The sequence below is a fragment of the Carassius auratus genome, chromosome 41 (assembly GCF_003368295.1).
Source record: "Carassius auratus strain Wakin chromosome 41, ASM336829v1, whole genome shotgun sequence".
NCBI lineage: Eukaryota > Metazoa > Chordata > Actinopteri > Cypriniformes > Cyprinidae > Carassius > Carassius auratus.
This window is the reverse complement of record NC_039283.1, coordinates 18605478-18618378: the sequence shown is the minus strand read 5'-3', so window position 1 is coordinate 18618378 and position 12901 is coordinate 18605478. Positions and strand designations below refer to the sequence as shown.

The window sequence follows — 12901 nt, the reverse complement described above, 5'->3', positions numbered from 1 at the left end:
GAAAACATCATAATTTACATACCAGAAAAAAAAAGAAAGTGGCCAACATAATTTTTAATTTTGAATATTATTATAACAAATATTTTAATCCTATTTTGTGAATGGCAACAAAAAGTTAACTGCAAAATGACCATAAATGAATCAATCCAGTTAATGAACCAGCAAAATTATTAACTATCTGAGTGACAAATCAGACTTTTTCATGTTTAGGCATAAATCATAAAACATTTGAGCACATTTGTATACTCTGATGTGCATTCACAAAACTTTTATAATGCTATGAATCTGTAGCAATTTATCATGTCACACTACTACAGTACTTGTTGAAAATACCCAAGCTTAGCTAACTTAACTTAGCATCTCAAAAATGCAAAAGTTAGTAGTGCTGAAAAATGCACAAGTTAGTTTAATAACTCTTCAACACAGGCTCATACAGAAGCAAAGCTACATTATCTTTGGAGGAAGAATTCAGACATGATAGAAAGTTGATGTGGGAACCAGAGTGAGCTCGTGAAATGCACTTCACTCACTTAATCAGTGGCCTTGCCCTGTGCTGTCAATATGGCTGATCACACCGGTTTTTCCACATTACGTTAACAACTCCATGAGCTCTGCCGAGCACAGTATTAATCCCTGGCGAAACCCCGCTTTACACCCTGATCGATACACGCGGTCTGTCCAGCCTGCTGCACAAAGACTGTGGGAACCACTTTTTTGGAATCCGGTCAAAACTTTTCACCACGCATTTCACACATGGGATCGAAACAAACACTGGCTTTTTTATGATGTAGCACCCTTAAAGAGAAACAATATGGCCAAAGTGAGAATAAATGGAACAGAATAAAAGCGAAAGAAAACTTATCAGAGGCGGTGAGCTTGGCAGAACAAAAGAACATTGCAACACAACAGGTAGAAAGCGCAGAAAAAACAGCAGTCGTGTTGCACAGCTTAAACAAGGAGTTATTTGACCTCAACACAAAATACGTCTGTATGTGGGCGTCTGTAATATAACATGCTATTTTGCAACCAGACCTGCAATTAGAGCACGGAAGCTTAACCAAATTTGCCACATTTTTTTTGTAAGAATGTGCTTTTCTCACTCTCTCAGAAAGGTACGGGATTAATCCAACTCGCTGGGAGGCCACTTAAGCTAATTGGCAGGTTTTTTTGTGGGCATGGGTTGGTACTCAAAATAGCAGAGACCAATTTCCTTCTCATCTTGTATAAATGGCTCCTTCACAACCATCATCTCCTCATTTCAATCAGGCCTTTAAAATAAGCCAGGCCTCCCCCACAAAGATGGCGAAGTGCTCTGTTAAATTAGAGTAACGAGACAAATGACTTGAGTAAATGAAGGAGAAAGAATTAGAAGAGAAGGAAAGGATCCAAATGTGTCACAATCATCGTCACGGAACCATTGTGTCTCAGTCCGCTCCATAGTTTAATAGTGTCATGCTCAGGGAGTCAGCCATTTCTGAAGCTGTCCCGTTGTCCAAATCACTCCAAATGTAACCATTTATACCATAATGTGTAAATAAATTAAATAAATTAATAAAAAAAAAAAAATTCATGCTTACAATGCTTAAATGTTACAATTTAAGCACAATTAAAAGGTTTGGACAATGCCAATAAGTGGCTATATTTTCATAAGCTGATAACTGATAAATGTCTGATATAAAGAAATAAATAATAATAACAATAATATTAAATACACTAAAAGAAATAAAATAATTTTTAATTCTATAAGTTAATTTAGGTAACACCACATACGCTGTACAATGAATAATTTATATTTTTAGATTTGCAAAAGACTTAAGTTTAACATTTAAGTTTTAAAAGTTTTAAATTATTATTATTAATATTAAAAATTAATATTACACATTAGATAACCAGTTGGATATTCAATATTAACACCAATATACTCTGTATCCTCAAATCTTTAATTATGTTCTGCAATTTAGGCATTTTTATTTAAATTGTTATAATTTTGTGCTTTGATGTACGATAGGTTTAATGTCTAAATTGTAACATTTAGAAGAAAAGCACATTTTTCTCAATTGCAGTTTAACTTTTACATCTACAATGCACAACAATGTTGATAAATACCAGCTAGATTTAATGCACAAACCTTAATCGGCCTGGTCACCGGTAACCGAGGCATCAGTGGCCCAAATTTTAGTGTACCAAAGGTCTTGCTAGAACTTAAATTTGTTCACAATGTCCCGAATCACGTCATAGGGAATTAGAGAGCGGAATGAAGTCCAACCAGTCTTCAGTAAGACTTCTATTCAGCTAGAGTCCATTGCGTAACTGAGGGCAAGAGTAAAGTTAATGAGCAAGAGTTGTTTACTTCCAACGTTTAAAACATATGCCAACTTAAATTCCCAAGGTGCCCTCTCAGTCTAAGGTAAATCACAGCAGGGCAGTTCACATCTCCTAAGCGAGCCAAGGCTTTGTCACCAAATTCGTCGTTAAGTTAATTGATTTTATGGAATCTGAATGGTCATGAGATATCTTCTCTTTCTGTCTTTGAGACAGACAGATCTGGCACCTAAAGGGCTGAAGTTCAATTTTTCAATGCTTTTAGTCAGGGTCCCGTGTCACTTCTGATCTGAGTCTGGAAAACAGAATACAGCAAGTCCTTGAGCTCAGGCACCAAACTATAGCAAGATGAAAAAAAAAGGAAAACACAGTTCAAAAATACAGAGGTAGAGAATTAGATATTGTGCCGTATGAATGAAGTTTCTAACAATAAAAAACATATTGGAGAGATATTTCTAGATCTGTTTTGCTTTGTAGTCTATTCTGTCTGTGATTAGTGAAGACAAGGTGGAATCTGATCCCAGACCTGCTGTTTTTTCTATGAACACAGTGCCTGCCTCCCACAGCGATATCTTGATGCAAGGCTTTCCTCTTCATTTACATTATCGTGCAACACAACAAATGCCATCTTCAAGGATTTCTGCATAAAACAGGCTGTATTAACCTCATTCGTTTCATTTTCATGAGTTTGCCACTCCTTTGTGTTTATGAATCCTCAGAGCAGCAGTTGTAGAGTCCCTGCCTCCCTGAGCACAACACGAGTTCAAACATCGGCATCTCAATGAGCCGTCAGGTCCAAAACTAACTTTCTTTTTGGCCCGTATTAAAGGTGAACAAGTTCTTGGTTACACAAGAGCTACAGTTTGATAAAAATGTTTTTTTTTCATCATATATATTACCTCAGGCGGAACAAGAAGGTTATTCTAAAAATAAACAAACCAAGGGGTTTTCACACATGATCCAGTGAATCATTGTCAGGATAACATGACATAAAACACTATTAATCAATGTTTTCAAGATCAATAATAATAACAAATCAGAGTATTAGAGAATGAAAGTGGGAAAGTCGTGGCCTAATGGTTAGAGAGTCGGACTCCCAATCGAAAGGTTGTGAGTTCGAGTCTCGGGCCGGCAGGAATTGTGGGTGGGGGGAGTGCATGTACAGTTCTCTCTCCACCTTCAATACCATGACTTAGGTGCCTTTGAGCAAGGCATTGAACCCCCAACTGCTCCCCGGGCGCCGCAGCATAAATGGCTGCCCACTGCTCTGCTCCGGGGGTGTGTTCACAGTGTGTGTGTGTGTGTGTTCACTGCTCTGTGTGTGTGCACTTCGGATGGGTTAAATTCTGAGTATGGGTCACCATACTTGGCTGAATGTCACGTCACTTTCATGATGTCTGCAGGACCATGTGACACGGACGACTGGCGCAAAGGCTGCTGAAAATTCAGTTTTACCATCATATATTTATATTTGAAATAAATATATTTAAATAGAAAATCATTATTTGAATATTTCACAACACTGCTGTTTTTACTGTATTTTTGACCAAATAAATGCAGCTTTGGTGAACATAAGTCTACTCTCAAAATCTGACCGACCCAACTTTTAAAGAGTATTACAACATATTACCTATGATAGAAAGTATACAGGAAAGAAATGACTCCTGACTCTCACAGAAACAGTAAAATGTATTTTTTTGCACACAACTGCATAGAGGGGCACTAGAGGGATATGTTCAAAGTCCTTCCTTGTGCTGACATACATAAAGAGAGAGGGGACATTCATAATTCAAAGACGGGTGATGGTTTTGGTAGAGGGGGTTAATCCCTCTCCATCTGCCTAAAAGCAACTCTCCCTCCCTCAGTACAGGCCTCAGATCCACCTGCACTGAACCAGGGGCTCTCAGCTAAAGATTTGGGCTGACCTGCATGAAGGCTCCCTGCAGACCTCGACTACCTGTCTTCCAAATCGCCAATGCCTGACTTTGAATTTTCCAGAAGGAGAGACTCTGAGGGGTCTGCAATCTCACCAGCATGGCTGTTCTCAGGATTAAGGGACACAGATGAGCCAGGAGGTGCTTCCTGGCTCCAAATGTGCAAGCTTTTTCCCCCAATGACAGCGCTGATGGATTAACAGACAAACTAAAGGCAGCAGAAAACACACACACAATGCACAAACAATGTGTAATGCGGCACCGGGTCCTAAGAAACCAATTTGTGAATAAGAACAGAAGGGGGGGGGGGACGCTGCTTTGGTCCATGACTCCCCTTTTTACTCTTCCTCCTCCTGCTACTCTGCTTGTTCTTTTAATGCCATATTCAGTTCTGCACACCAACAAGAGGAATAAACTCAATCTCAATTGAGCCAATGAGCTTCTTACAAAGCTTATAATAGAATATTCTGTTTGCAGAATTAGCAAATTTCTGTTTTATTATTGACATAGAGTGCTTGGCAATTGTCTATTCTGAGAACAAAATGATTGCAACATTTCAAACAAAATGACATACTGCTCAAAGGGAACCCAAGTGAAAATTTCATTGAGTGGGCAAACACAGACTCTCATTACCCTTGAGGAAAAGAATGCCCAGTTAAATCTAATATCTGACTAGACAACATTAAATAATAATAACGGCAATCAAACACCACTTACAATTTGATATGAGCCAGTTTCAGTCCTTCAGATGTCAACTTGACTTTGTTTTGGAATATTGTCCTGCTGTATGACACAATTACACTTCACCTTCAACCAACCCATGATCGGATGTCGACAATCTCTAGGATATGAGTGAATCCAAGTCACAGAGGCCACCACAAACAGTAAAAGATACAGAGTAAACCACAATAACATTTACACATCATTCTTACAGTACAATGCTGTATTTGCCATTCACATTTTTCACTCATCTGACAATAGAATAAACCAAGGACTTAGGAAATCACATGCTTTTTAACAAACATGATGTGAGCTTGGATGTTTTTCTTAGTGAGCTGAATTTTTCACCTTGCTACTCTTTCTTAAGTCTATTTTTCACAAACCCTTTCCTATTGCCGAGTCATGAACCACGACCTTCGCTGATGCAAGAGAAACCAGTAGTTCTTTGAAAGTTTTTCTGTGATATTTGAAGCTTTTCGGATGAGGTGCCACTGTGCCCTTTGAGAAATTCTAACCACTTTTGGTACATTTACCACTTAGCATCTCTGACTCCAATTTAATTTTGTTGATTTCAAAGACTAAAGGGACAAATACTTTTGCATAGAAATTACTTTTAAAAAATGAAAATTTTGTCAGCATTCACTCATCCTCATCTAAACCTTACACAATGATATTTTGAAGAATGTAAGTAACTAAACAGTTTTTGTTCCTATTGACTTCAACTGTAAGAACCAAAATTACAATGGAAATCAATGGGAACCTAGTTTCAGCCTCCGATGTCATCCCCTCGGACCGTTGGCTAAACGTCTGATGCATATGGGACACACGTTTACAAATCAACAGAACAAGTGCACCTGATTCTAGCAAGGTTTTAACAACTATCCCAGCCAAATGCTTATTGGTGGAGTGGAAGGGTGGAGGGGGCAGAACTGATGGACAGTTTGCCTGAGCTCAGTGCACAGCTGCAGGGCCTGCGGGCAGACAGATAGAGCCCCGCTACAGCAGGTGCTGACATTAATGAGAGTGATAAACCATGAGAGAGAATTTATAAATCAGTAAAAAGCTATGGTGGACCAAGCCCTTTGCTGGCATCTGCCCATTCGGCTGACCTGTAGTTAAATAAACCTCTTATCAGAGGAAGAGTTTTTTTTTTTTTTGGGAAATATTACATAGAGGCAGAACTGACATTTAAGATTATTCCAATTGTCAGGTAGGCTTGAGGTTTCAATGAATTCTTATTTTGAGCCTGCCAGCAGAAAGGCATCAAATGATTTGATTCAAAACTAAAAAAAAAATGAAGAAATATATGCTCACTTCTGTCTTTTGTATCACCAAGTGTTTGAACAACTATCTTCGGAGATTGGAGAGTAAATAGTACTTAGATGAACATGAATGAAGATTCAAAAGTGGAGGAGCACAACGTGGCCTCAACGTCTGTACCAAAAACATCTATCAGCGTCTCTTTTGATGTCAACGTCACTACCGATTGTAAAATGAAGGTGAAAATCAGAATGAATGGTACAATGAGTTATTGAAGAAAACTGAAAGAGGCTGGGTGCTAGGAAACATTAGCAGGGCACATACATATGTGACCACAAGTGTTTACATAAAAAAATAAAATAAAATAAATCGGCAGACACTGCACTTGGTAACAGTGTGCTAAAAGCCATCATGCCATTAGGAAACAGACTTTACTTGAAGGAAACGCTACAATGACCTCAGTGAGAGAATAAATAAGTATGACTCAATGAATTAGAATTCTGGGTAAACTATTGCATGACAGCTGGCATACGTGCTAATAAATGAAGCTGTTGCTGACTTACTAAAAGATCCCTTCAATCAAGTCTTCATCAGCTGAACCCAATTAAAATTCTGCCACCCATTTCTGTCCGAGCACAGAGCTGAATGCGATAAGCTATACCTCAAGGCTTATCTCCACTGGCATGGACAGTATGGGGGACTTGAACTCGTCTTTGTTCGAATACACAATGGGTGATAAACTACACTGGGAATAGTGATAGCAGTTACACGATGGAGCACATAATGGCTCCATATGGCTCATCTAAATAAAACAACCATAAGCTGTCAGAGTGGAGCAGTGGTTCCATGGAGCGGCAGAAAGGTGGAAGCGCCGGAGGATGCTTGTGATGTTTAGCCTTCCACACGGCCCAAGGTCAAATGCAACCCTGCATCTGGCCAGCCATCTGCTCCCCTCAGCCAGCCGACAGAGCCTGTCACCACCAGCCCTACGTCCAGCGTTGTGGGATGTGTCTTGATCTCAAAGGGATATCTTGGTAGACAGGGGGCATGAGCAAATGGGCCTCGCACAGGTGCGCTGTGATGTGACGCTGTGATTTTTTCCCCCACTCTTTATGTCAAGTCTCCCGTCTCATCCGTTTTGTCTTCTCTTAAGTGAAATCCCTCCGATTCAGTCGTCTGCTTGTTCCTCTTTCCGATTTGTTTGAAAATCTGCCCACCTCCCTGTTACCCTCTCCAACTGGGATACTTTTCTAACACTCGTCGCCTTTTTGCCGTGACACTTCATTTAAACAGATTGTCAGAGGTTTCTTTAAATTATATTTGTATTTTTTTTTAATTGTCAGACATTGTCCCCCATGTGACAGCCTAGGGTGAATAGTCCAGCCAAAATAACAAAGTTGGATGATATTTAAATTTTCTGTCAAATCAAGTCAAGCAAAATTTCAACAAAAGAGCAGAAAATGTGAGACGTGAGAAGAAAATGGAACAAATCATTCAAGTGACTTCAATTGACCAAACCAACAAACTTCTTCTCATAGGTTCTTACCTCAAAAGATGATCCAATCAGATAGCAGGATTTCAGTCAGGTGATTAAGCTGAGGGTAAAGTGCTGGATCACTTAAGGAAGTTGTGACATTCCACAAACCACCTAAGAACAAAGAAAACTTTTGAGTTGACCTTAACTGCTCAAATAAAAAAAAAACACACATACTTAAAATGCACATTCTGGTAAACGCTGATTTTGTGCCTGATTTGTATCTGATTTCCCAGGTGTTTTTTGATGGATCGAGAGGACATGATCTCATCTATTGTCTCCACAGACAAACAAATTATGCCTTTTAATTCAAAAACGTCTGTTTGTGTGATTTACACATACCATTTAATGAAGCTATACACTGTCATCTCAGGACTGTGACACTTAGACACCGGGCCAAAACTAACAGAACAAGTGCTCAGAGAAAACAATGTCTTTGCTGAGAAGATGAAGGCGGCGCTTTTCACTTAACATTCATTATGGGCAGATTTCTAACCAAATCTCTACAAATCCCCCATCGGAAGCTGCCCAAATCTCAGGGCATCTCTGAGCACAATCTGCTCTTCCAATCTGCCGTATGAGAATGAGACACTAGCTCAAGCCAGCTCCTTACTGACAGCTCCAGAGTCTCCACAAATCTCACTTCCGGTCTCCTCTCCGCTATATTTCCTTATTCTCTTGGTCAGTCCGTTTGTCTCTGTTTATCTCCCTCCATGTCAGTCTCTCTTTTGCTCTACACACCTTACTTTCTATCTGTCTTTTGCCCCATTTTGCATAGCATAAAGAAAGGCTGCATACACAGAGGAAATACATTACTCCAACTGCCTGTGTCACCAGACATTAATATGAATTACAAAAAAGAAAAATTGTTCTAATAACAGCCATGTTTAATATTGCAAAATGATCTTCAACTTGAAAATCCCCTCCAGGGCAATGTGAATTAGTTTTGCTCATGTAGAACGGCCTCTTAATTCGGCGAATTCTGCAGCACTACCTGCATTTGTTAATTGGCTTTCATATAGCTCAATAATGGACAGCCTGAGTGTGTGAAAGTGGCAATTATACAAACATTCAATATTTAGAAAGCAGTTTATCACTTGTTCAATTTAAAATGACAGCCAGAAGACCAGAATCACCTGGTCAGTGGCGGACAGAAATCTTCTCAAAGCTTCTCAAAGCAAAAGACAGGATTTGGGTGAAATCCAAAGCTCAGTGTAGAAAATCCAAGATAAATTCTGGCATTTAAATAGATAGTTCACTCAAAAATGAATATTCTGCCATTATTTACTCACTCTCATGCTGTTCCAAACCCATATGCGGTTTACTTATCGGTGGAGCATAAAATGGAGATATTTTTGAAGAATCTTCACACAGGTCTTTATAGTGACCAGTATATTAATCTTAAAGGGACAATAAGTAACTTTTTAGGTATTTTATTATCTAAAATCAATATTTTTATTCATAAATATGCCCTCAATGGTGTACAAATACCTATGCCTATGTTTAAACTAATCCTCGTAAATGAAGAATTTATTATCTTTATATACATGGGACGGGTAGGTCGACGGAGGCTTCCATGTAGTTCCGCCATCTTGCAAAACTATAATAGCAGAGAGGGACAAAAAGTACTAAGCCAACGCGTTTCCACAGCGCGTTTTCGGTCAGAGCCAGAAACGCAGGTGCAGAGCAGTGAGAGGCACTTAAAACTGCACCGGCAAGTTTAAAAGTCTGGATTGCATTCTTATTATGGACCATACATATGCCGCGCCACAGGAGAAGAAAACATCGTCGCCAAAACAGTCAAAAATAGAACGTAAAAGGAAACGTGACCGTAGATTACAGAAAACAAGAGTTAATGTCGGGGAAGCTATTTCTAGGTGGAAAGAGCTAATGTTGGATAAAGATTTCAAAAGAGACGCTGAAGTGGCCAGTTTTCTTCTCGACAGGTAAGTCAGTGTTACAATCTATATTGTAATATTTTTTTTTATATCTAACAATGCATATAATTCAGAAAATATAACGAATAAAGAAGACATAACTACTAATTACAATATTTCATGTTTTCCACAGTCAGTAATTCATACTTTAACATTCGTTTGTTAGTTGTCATGTTGCAGTTTGTTTGAAATAACACACCTGTTCACCTGAAGGAAAACTCGACGAAGTGCTATTAGAAGACATCCTGTCAAAGCTTTTTGGTACATATCGCCTACCGTAGATGCAACGCGCATTTGAAAAAGCGAGGCGCTGGAGAGCAAAATTAGTTTGAATGCAAAATACAATTTCACCACTAGATGGGAGTAATTCCTACTTACTGTCCCTTTAAAAAAGGAATAAAAGGTGTTCAAGTCACTTTGTGAGAAACAGATATTTTTTCACAAAGTCAATAATTCCCTGGAACTGAATCAATCAAATATGACTGATCCTTCTCTATAGTTCAACTCACTCGTGGTTAAGAACTCACTGGAAGGAATTATTGAAGATTATTACTAAATAACAAATCTTTTGTATGACTATTAGTTTTGGCTATTGTATCGAAGTGTTCTTTAAAAAATATTTTCTTTTGCTCATCCGAAAAATGATCGGTCACTCAAAATCTATAATATGATCCAAGGAGTAAATTTAGTTGTTGTTAGCTGTTGCACACACATTCTCTTGATATTTTAAGAAAAAATATGATAATTTAAGTTTTTGATCATGCTGATTTGTCTAAAGTTAAGTTTAGCCAATGTCTTTTTTTATTCAGGCTAGTTAAATTAATGTTGGACTACCAAAATCTGAAGAATCCCTGCCCAGAGGGGTTATCAGGGATTTAAAAATTTTCCAAGCCCTGTGACTTCAAAAGAGCTGAAGCATAATTGACATGTTGTATGGTCTTTTATGGTGCTTCTTTTCTCTATTTTTGGAGGAGGTCACTATAAAACAGACTTCATTAATTTGTGAACCACATGAGGGTGATTTAAACCTACAGAACCTTCTTTGTTAAGTGAACCATTTCTTAAGCATCCTGTTTACATTTAGTCTTCATTAGCTTTTTTTTAAAGCATCATAAATTCAAGCACAACAGACTTTGCAACTTCAGAGCCAACACCACAAAGTACAACATGTCTGGATCAGTGCAAAAAAACAAAAACAAAGACAAAAATTTATAAAGTTCAACTAGTCCATAGGATCGGGAAACCTGATCCTAGATCTGCATTTCAGCAAGAATGTTTCTACAAGCACAGTCTTTGTCAACCCCCGGTCTGCAGCGAGCAGAATACGGGTGGCATTCTGCCAACATTCCTCAAAGTCTTTTAAAGCAATCCCTGATAAGAACTATAGCCAGCTGATCACCCTACACTCCTAGATAGATTTTTGTTTTTTAGATGGCTAATTGAGCAAAGTGCTTCCGTTTATTTTATTATTATTATTAGTATTAGTTCAAGAATAAAATAAAAATATCGGACTGATATCGGAATCGGCATATAGCCAATGCTGTGGCATCGTTAACGGTGGTGAAAAAGTGGAATCGGGACATCCCTACTAACAGGTAAACCATCCATCCTGTATTTTTTTTCTCCAACAACTTGAAAAAACTCATATTTTGTGTCCATGCAGATACATTTTACATTGCTCTAGCAAGGAGCCCACTTAAAAGACCCAAAGAAACACAAGTGCATCAATAACAGTATATTTAGAGGTTAAGTGATGCTTTTTAGAAATTCAGCCAGAACCTTTCTGCCAGTTAGTCCATTTTGAGTTGGATCCAAGTGTTTTTGTTTTTTTGTTATATGGTTAAATGCAGTACAAAAAAAAAAAATCAATTTTGTACCACTATGGACTTCATTATACAACTGGAGTTCTATTTAAAAAAAAGCAATGTTAAATTTTCCAATTGTTCTTCACATAAACTAAGTGTTGGACCAAGTTGGATTGTTTGGACCAAGTGACTTTTATGATCATGGTGATTTGCATCTAGGCATTTTAAGCTCTCATGTTACTCCGTGCGCTAAATACCTTGACGTTTTAATTGACTCAGGACTTCGGTTTGATAAACAGATTAAATCAGTCATCAAATCATGCTTTTTCCATTTACGGCGCCTTGCAAAAGTTTAAACTTTTCTCTCCCTCAAGAATTTCGAAACAGTTATCCATGCATTCATTACAACTAATCTTGACTATTGTAATTCACTTTATTATGGTGCTAATAGCTCATCTATTAGGTGTTTATAGTTTTGTTCTGAATGCTGCTGCTAGACTGTTGTCCGGTAGCAAAATTTTTTTATCACATTATTCCCATCTTGATGTCTTTGTGCTGGCTACCATTTACATTTAGAATGGAGTTTTAAAAAAATTGTCTTCGTTTACAAATGTTTACATGGCTTAGCTCCAGGCTACCTTTCTGTTTTGGTACTCCCTCATAACTCGACTAGGTCACTTAGGTCTGGGGATCTTGGATTACTCTCTGTGTGTAGGACTAAGCTAAAACATAGAGGGGACAGAGCCTTTGCAAGGGTTGGACCCAAACTATGGAACAGCTTACCAACGTTAATTCGAACAGTATCACCTCTTTCTGTTTAAATCAAAGCTTAAATCTTTTTTTTTTTTATCTGAGGCGTTTAATGACAAATTAATTTTACCGTGTGTATTTTACTTCGCTGTTTGAAGTTCTCTTTTTATGTATTGTTTCTCATGTACAGCACTTTGGTCAACCTTGTGGTTGTTTTAATATGTGCTTTATAACTAACTAACTAACTAACTAAGTGCTTGCTATTTAGCAGACACCTTTTCTCCAGAGAGACTCGCAGACTAAAAAGGACAAGACCATTTTTTTTAACTTGTTTAGAAAAATAGGAAAATAGTTTCCTATGGTCTTTTGTCACGGTATGGTCCAGATTTCCGGAATTAACAAATATCACCATCATATGAATATCATAAACATTTTTGGACTGTCATCATGGCTTCACTAAATGGCTTAAGCTGCTTTGAAACTTTTATATCAACTTTTTAAAACGGGCATGTGGTCATTCAGAAAGAATCTCACCCAAGTCTAAATTTCTATCTGAAAGAGGAAAAAAGCAGGGAAAAAATATGCTGGAAACGTTTATGACAAAACAAATCTGATTGAGCCATAGGCATCATTCCAGCA

General features: G+C 38.0%; 1 protein-coding gene across 3 annotated transcripts in view; it reads right to left on the bottom strand.

Moving 5' to 3' along the window:
• The window catches only part of LOC113059165 (semaphorin-6D-like), a 139841-nt gene that overhangs the window by 113946 nt on the left and 12994 nt on the right, over positions 1-12901 (bottom strand). For all 3 annotated transcript variants that reach the window (XM_026227450.1, XM_026227451.1, XM_026227452.1), the window contains exon 2: positions 7783-7884. The gene's annotated coding sequence lies outside the window, so the exon portion shown is untranslated. The remainder of the gene's footprint in view (positions 1-7782; positions 7885-12901) is intronic.